Raw genomic sequence first — 8141 nt, 5'->3', positions numbered from 1 at the left:
TTTGCCCAAAACATGTACAAGGACTTACAAAGCAAAATTACCTAGCTTGATAGAGATCTGAAGGCTTTGATCCAACAACGGAGATTTGGCATAGAATTCAATCAAAAGGAACAGGAGATAAGAAGGCTGAAAAAACAGTTGGCTCAAGTTGAGGCAGACTTGCATAAGCCCACAGAAGCTCCGGTCTCTTACAGCCCATTCAGCCTTTTCTCTGCTCAAACAACTCCTAATCCTTTTCTTCCTACTCCTGAACCTGCTTACTCTCCTTTTGGACCTTTTAACTATTCATATGAACCAACTCCAATATACCACCCGTCTCCTTTGTTCAAACCTACTCCAACACCTGCCAGATATGAGCCAAAGAGTCCATCTTCCTCGGAAGAATCCCATCCTCCTCGGAAGAATCCCATCCTCCGAAAAGGAAAATTGATAAAGGGAAGAACAGAATGTATCCTGATCCTCCTCCTCAGCATATGGTGTCCATACCCTCTGAGCCAGAACCAGAAGAAGATTCTTCTGATGACTCGACTGATGACAGTGAGGATGGACGTATGGATATCACGACATTGTTCATGGCTGATCCTCAACCAACAGCCTCCCAAACAGGTCCTTCACCAACCACAGATTCTACCAGTGGCACTACAGGCCTTACAGGGCCTCCTCAAGACCCCCATGTTGAGATCCCTGATGATGAACCAATTCTAGATTTTGGACTACCAAGCGCTCCACAATAGACCAGGCCCAGTTCAGGCCCATGGTTCACCTTAGATGATGTTCCCCCATCAAAATGGAGAGATCGCCTTACAGAATTTAAAGCTTGGCTTGATGTCCAAATGCTCCGGGAAGGTGCTGACTCCCACACTATACTCAGAATTCATCTCTCGAACTGTTGGCACATTGCAAGATTGGTTTTCCTCCATTGGAGAATATCAGAAAGCTCAATTTTGCCACCTAACTCCCTTATAAGCAGTCAACGCTCTCTTTGCTGAGTTTCTCGGAGATGCATCCTTATACAGCAAGCAATTAAGACGAGAGTTCTTTGATATGCGCTGCTGTTCTTTAAAAAGATCAGACATTGAAAAACACTACCAGCGCATGGCTCAGCGTTATTATCTGCTTAATGGTTACAATGATGTCAACCTCAGGCATACTTATATTGCCTCCTTACCAGAAGCATTACAACCAGAACTCCACAGAAGTATTGCTACTACCATAAGAGCAATGAATGCTATCACTATAGGGGAAATCCATCAAATGACTCTGGCCTATCTGGACAAAATGTGCGAGCAACAGAAATTGTTCAAAGATATCATTGACAACAGCAAAGCTTTGAAGAATGTATGCCAGAAGTCTCACCTTGCCATTAAATACAAGGAAAAGAACTGTGACTGCAAGCCAAAAAAGAAAGCACATTACAAGAAGCATCCTTCTGGGTTCAAACCCCCTTTCAAGCAAAAGAAAGGAAGAAAGTCAGTCAGATACTTTCGAAAGAAAAGAACGGGTACAAAAAAGTCTGACAGGTGCTATGTCTGTGGCAATCGAGGTCATTATGCCAAGAACTGCCCAAAAAACCCTAATAAGGCAGTTAAGCTATTACAACATATACAGCAGGCTTCTCACATCTCCCTGGAGCATGATGATGTTGAATCCCTGTTCTCTGAACAGGATGAGCCCGATGAAGATATAGTCTTTGCCCTTGGAATAGATACTGGATCAGAAGAAGATTACTTATTCACTTCAGAAGAATCCAGTTTAGATACTGAAGCCCATTACCCATCTTACCTGGCCGAACATATCCAATCCTCCCAATCCACTTATGGCCCAGACACTATTCCAATTCCTTTAGTCCCGATTCATATTCTTCCCAGCAAGTATGAACGGCCCATTAGTGTCATTGGCTTCCTGGATACCAGGGCTCACAAAAGCATGATGAACCTAGCCATCTTACCTTTAGAATACTGGGTCCCTCACGAAGAATACTTTAAGGCTGCAGATGGAAATGTTTTCAAAACTAGCCTCATCACTAAGCATCCAATTGGGATCCAGTTCTTCCCCACTTGTATCCTCTGGACTAGGGTCATCGGGTCAGATCTTCCTGACAAGGATCTGCTGATAAGCTTTGACTTGTATCAACAGGCGAAGCATTTGAAGATCCTCCCCACAGGATTGAAATATAAGAGGAATTTTCAGCCGTTTACTTCTGTCCCAAGGTTATATTCCCTGGCTGATGCCTCAGCTGAATTCCAAGAGCACAAGGAGCTCCTCTTAAGGTCCTGTGCTGATTCCCATGCACATTTTTACCATCACCACCCCCTATGGAAAAACCTGAAATTCTTTGTCAATCTTCCATTCAAACTCAATGAAGATATCAATCCGACAAAGGCATCACACCCAGGAATAAATCCTACAGACTTGGCTCTAGCCCAAGAAGAGTGCAGACAGCTTCTCCAACAAGGCCTCATAGAACCCACTTCCTCCCAATGGGCCTACCAGGCCTTTTATGTTGAAAAAAGATCGGAATGACTAAGAGGGAAGAAAAGACTTGTCATAGATTACAAGCCTCTGAATCATTTCCTCTAAGATGACAAGTTCCCATTACCAAAGCCCGAAGCCTTGTTCACTCAACTACACGAAGCCCATATCTTCTCCAAGTTTGATCTTAAAGCTGGTTTTTGGCAATTGGGTATTAACCCCTTTGATAGGCCCAAGACTGCCTTCTGTATTCCTACAGCCCAATACCAATGGACAGTCCTTCCATTCGGCCTTAAGACGGCCCCATCAGTTTTCCAAAAGGCCATGACAAGGATATTCGAGCCCATACTACATAGTGCTCTTATTTATATAGATGATATCCTTCTCTTCTCCAAAGATGTTACGGCCCATAGGACACTCCTCTCCACATTTCAATAATTGGTGGATTCATATGGAATTATGCTATCAGAAAAGAAGAGTTCACTGGCCCAAACTGACATCGACTTCCTTGGAATGAAATTCAAGGATGGAAAATACCAACCGGGACCTCACATTGCAGAAGAATTACTGAAGTTTCCTGAATACAACAGTTCCTTGGTATTATCAATTGCATCAGGAAGTTTGTCCCGCATGTGGTCGCCCACACCTGCCAGCTGTCAAAGATGCTTAAAAAAGATGCCCCACCATAGAGGGAAAAACAGACATGTGCAGTCAAAAAATTAAAAGAAGTGGCTTTAAACCCTCCACCACTAAAGATTCCCAGCACTGGACACCGCATCCTTCAGATTGATGCTAGCAATACCCACTAGGGTGCAGTCCTCATCGAAGAGATTCAAGGAGAAAAGCATATCTGCGGACATGCTAGTGGAGAGTTCCCAGAGCCTCAGAAACATTATCATTCAGTCTACAAAGAGATATTAGCTGTCAAAAATGGAATAAAGAAATTCGAATTTCATCTGATTGGCCACTATTTCACTGTGGTCATGGACAGCTCATCCTTCCCAAAGGTTCTAGACTTCAAAAACAAGTCTCTTCCTGAACCACAATTACTGAGACTTAAGGATTGGTTCGCCAAGTATAAATTCACAGTCCAGCATATCAAAGGAAAACACAACTTGGTTCCTGACCTAATCCAATCCTCCTCTACACTCCCCTTGATTCTCATGGCATCATCTTCATCCTCTCCACATACTCCTTCTCCAATGCACAATTTCCTGGTTCCTACTCCAGACAGTTTCCCTCCCGGATGCTCACCAAACCAGCCTATCACAAAAATGGCTAAGTTCGCAAGGGATCATCTGTTTCACTACCTGAGTGCAAGAAACACCCTAAAGGGTTTACTCCCCTCCTCGACTGTCTTTATCCCTGACAACCCTTTCCTCACCTGTTTTAGTATCCACCCTGGTAGAGAACTATAGCTCCTCTGGTGCATGGTTACTCTCTATTCTACAGGGATAGAATTCCCGCTCATGGCCCTGTATCAATATGTTATGAACAACACCAACAGAACTCTCCTGTCCAGATTTCTGGAATGGTTCAAGCCCATTTCAGCATGGCGCTACAGTCTAAAGCGTATCATAGATACCCATGGAATAGAAGACAGGCCCATCGCTACTCAGCCCAACATCAGAACCATGTTCATTTTTCACAGACCTTTCTCTAGAAGGCCCGATGGACTCCTCTGGACCCAGAATACTGAATACGAGTGGAGGACTTACGTGGGATCAATTATTTACAAGGAGGCCATGGGACCCTTGAGAAAACAACTAGCTGAATATCTTTGTGAAAACAACAACTATTATTGTCTGGTACCTCCCCATGTGAATTGTACATCACTTGGACCCATCCAGTCTCTCACTGATGAGCCTATTGACTGGACCCATCCCATGTGGCAAGATTCCCAGGATCCAATGGACACAGAGTCATGAGATGCCATTCAAAGCGCTAACCCACCATCTCCTGTACACAGACAGTGGCCAAAGGACTTTTTTGGAATCGACTCTGATGACTCCGACTTTGACACCCTCAATCTGTCCACCACTCCATGATAAAAGTTAAAGTTTGTCAGTTAATAATGTAATAATGTGTCTGTCTTTATGTTGCTTTAAGAGTGTCGGTAGCCAGTTTCTAACCGGTTGCCTATAATGTTAAGAGCCTCCTCGCCTATATAAAGAGTTGCTCTCTTCAGTTGTAATCAGACTTAGTTCCCTTTCAATAATATTTTCTGAAGTTCTCTTCTATGGCTTTCTAAACTCTTCTCCTTCTCTCCGAAAACCTTTGGACATGTATCATACTTTTATAATCAGAGATACGTATGCTCTACACTTGCCTCTTTAAGAGGATCCTGTGTATCAGAAATATCTTTGTTTTGACATTAAGGTGCGACGGTCCCGTTATGACATGTATAATGAACAAAAGGGCACAGCCAGAGAGTACCTATGGAGAGGGAAGAGGCATAGCATGAGTTCATTATATATGTGGTAAGGGCTCCCGGCTTATCTTTATAATAGGACGGATATAAGTAGGATTAGAAATTTTAAATTTATTAAAACTTTAAAGTTAATTTGAATAATAGAAAATAATATAAATATAAATAAAATAAAAAAAGTGGTGATATTTTTGTTCACTCAAAATTTGAACCTCATTCGTACATTTATATATATATTAATTTTTTTTAAACATTCATTGCATATTTTTCATACTCATTATATGTACCTGTAATTTAATATTTTTACATATTATTTTTTATTAATTTTTTATGTGATATAATATTATCGTAATATATTGATTGTTATTATGAAAATATAATAGGTTTTTATTTTTCGTGATATGTATATTATATATGCACTTATTATTTTTAGATTATGTTAATCAAAATAAAAGTATATAAATGAAAATAAGAAATTGGAGATGTGAAATTTATAATAAAAAATTTATTAATATAATATAATTTTACAATTGTAAGTGATTTATAAATATATAAATTTAACTATTTATTATTTTATTAGTTTATAAATGTTGAGTTTATTAAGACTAATTAGTTTTTATTATTTTATAACTTTTATAAAACATATATAATTAAAGCAAAAAATCTAAATTTTTTTTAACATTATTTAAGAGTTTATACACATAATATTAAAATAAATTTAATTTGGCATAATGTTATATAATGATAATTTTTTTTATATCTAGTTATTTTCAATTTGATCTTTTAATTTTGTTTGGCAAAATTAATTGTGCATATCTATATCAATAAGAATCAATATTATTAATTTTTATTTAATATATAATATTTTACATAATTTCAATTTTTTATAATAAAGAGAAAAAATTTAAAAATAAGATTGAAAAATATATTAATACTAATAAATTATTTATAAATATCAAATTAATAACTAAAATGTTATTTTTCTATAAAAAATAAAAAATCGATACTAATAAAATAAAAACACCGACGTTAACATATTATTATTTTTAATTGAAATGATTACAGTAAAAAATGTGTAGACAATTATTAAATTTATAGTAAAATATTTTATCAAACTAACTTATAATGTATTTTTAATATAAATTTTTTATAATTATTTTTCTAGAAGTAAATGTCAAATTTCAATAAAGAAAGTTGTTGAATTCAAATAAATAAAAATTCTATTAAATAATAAAATATTTATATTCATATAAAAATTATAATTTTTTTAAATCAAATTATCTATTTATATTTATATTTAAATATAAATTTATTAAATTAAAATAACAATTTTATATTGAAAATATGATTTCTAATTCTTTATATACGTACTCATTATCTGCTAAGTTAGGATAACAGTATAGTATTAAAAAATTAAAAAAAAAATATTATATATTTTATATGTACAAACATTAACATTTTTAAACTTTTAATAATATATCCTTTTAAAATAAGTAAAATAATATTATATACATAAAGCTTATCAATTAATAGTATTTACATAAGACTTATAAATTCAATTTTAATTAGAACTAATTTATATATTAAAGTAATAATTAAGAATTTTAGAAATATATATATAATTAAGAAAAATATAAATTTATTTTATATGACATATTTTTGAAATAAACTTATAAGAAATTAAATTAAATGAGAATTTCAAAAATATTAATAAATGAATTCATATATTTGGCTAACAAAAATTAATTTCTTTTCTTGTTTTTATAATTATATTAAAATAAATTTACATAAATAATTATAAAATAGAGATAAAAATTTATTAGATTCATTAATAAAGTTATTCATATAAATAAAAGTACTTTCTTATTTTTGTAAATAATAATCATTAAGGTATTTTTATAAAATTTTATTTAAAATTATATTATCATAAAAATTTCATTAAGTAGATTTTAAATATAAGTAAAATTAAAAATATTAGATTTATAAATTTAAAAATTATATAAATAATTAAATTTTAAATTTTAAAAATTTTAAATTTATATAGACTTTAAAATTAAATTAAATATTAAAAAATATAATTTTAAATACTATAAATAATGATGAATAATTTAGTCTAAGCTAATGTTTCCCTTCACATATTTATATATTTTATGGATATAGATTTTTTTTTTTAATTTTTTTTAGCAACAAATCCAGCCCTAATACAGGAGACACCCTTATTGTCCTACAACCAGCCATGCCCACCATCCACGTAACACTTGCCAAAAATTAGGGCCATTATGCCAGGGACGCCCAAAGCATGTAAAAGCAAATTTTCAATTTCCAATGTCCAAATTGGTAAAACCATGGCAGCCATTGAAGGGTATATTTAATTTCATTACAAGCAATTCATTCATCTATCTACCTATCTATATATTTTGATCCAGATTCTGTAAACTGAGATCTAGCAAATTATTAGCTCTTCACTTGTGCAACCTTCTTCTAAACGCCTTTTTTTTTTTTAATCATTTCTTCTCAATGCTAGCTAAGAAAATATAAATTTCATATTCAATAATGAAACTTGATTTTATTAGAAACTTGAATTGAATGGGAGAGTTACTCCGGGACGAGTTAGATGGGTTTACTTGAATTAAGGCCAACCATTGCCAAAATGTTAAAACTAACGAATTCGTTAACTTAATCCTTCACCCTTATAAGCTTTGAATTACTTGTGATGACATGTGTGACTCTTGACAGATTTATATTTGGAAGCCATGGATTGAGGATTCCAGGAATCCATGACTGTTATCGGAACTATAAAGTCCTAATTGTTGGAAGATGCTTCATTTATAGCATGTTTATCTCCCTTCTTTTTTATGCATTTTCTGTTAAGCTTTTATGTATAAATACATGCTTTTTTCTCTCTCAATACATCTCTTGTTTTTGGCCTCTGTTTTCTTCCTGTTAAAATTAACACTGATGCATACCTTGCTTTCCCAAATGATTAATTTCTAGCTTTCTGTCTGCAAATTAAATGGAATCTCTTATTTCACCCATTAAGTTCTCAGACATAATTAATATAATAAAAGAAAGCAGCGTTACAAGTAAACCCCATCCGTCTATATGTTGATTCCAGGGGATAATTAAGCTTCTTTGTAAAAGAGATGACAGTTTGTTACCTTCCAGGCACCCTGGGATGAGGTCAGATCATGGATTTGTTCCGTTGTTTCTGCTGTCAATTGATGAGAACGTTTTGCTGCTA

Source organism: Hevea brasiliensis, chromosome 11, assembly GCF_030052815.1.
Source record: "Hevea brasiliensis isolate MT/VB/25A 57/8 chromosome 11, ASM3005281v1, whole genome shotgun sequence".
Lineage (NCBI taxonomy): Eukaryota > Viridiplantae > Streptophyta > Magnoliopsida > Malpighiales > Euphorbiaceae > Hevea > Hevea brasiliensis.
Note: the sequence above shows the minus strand (reverse complement) of the source record.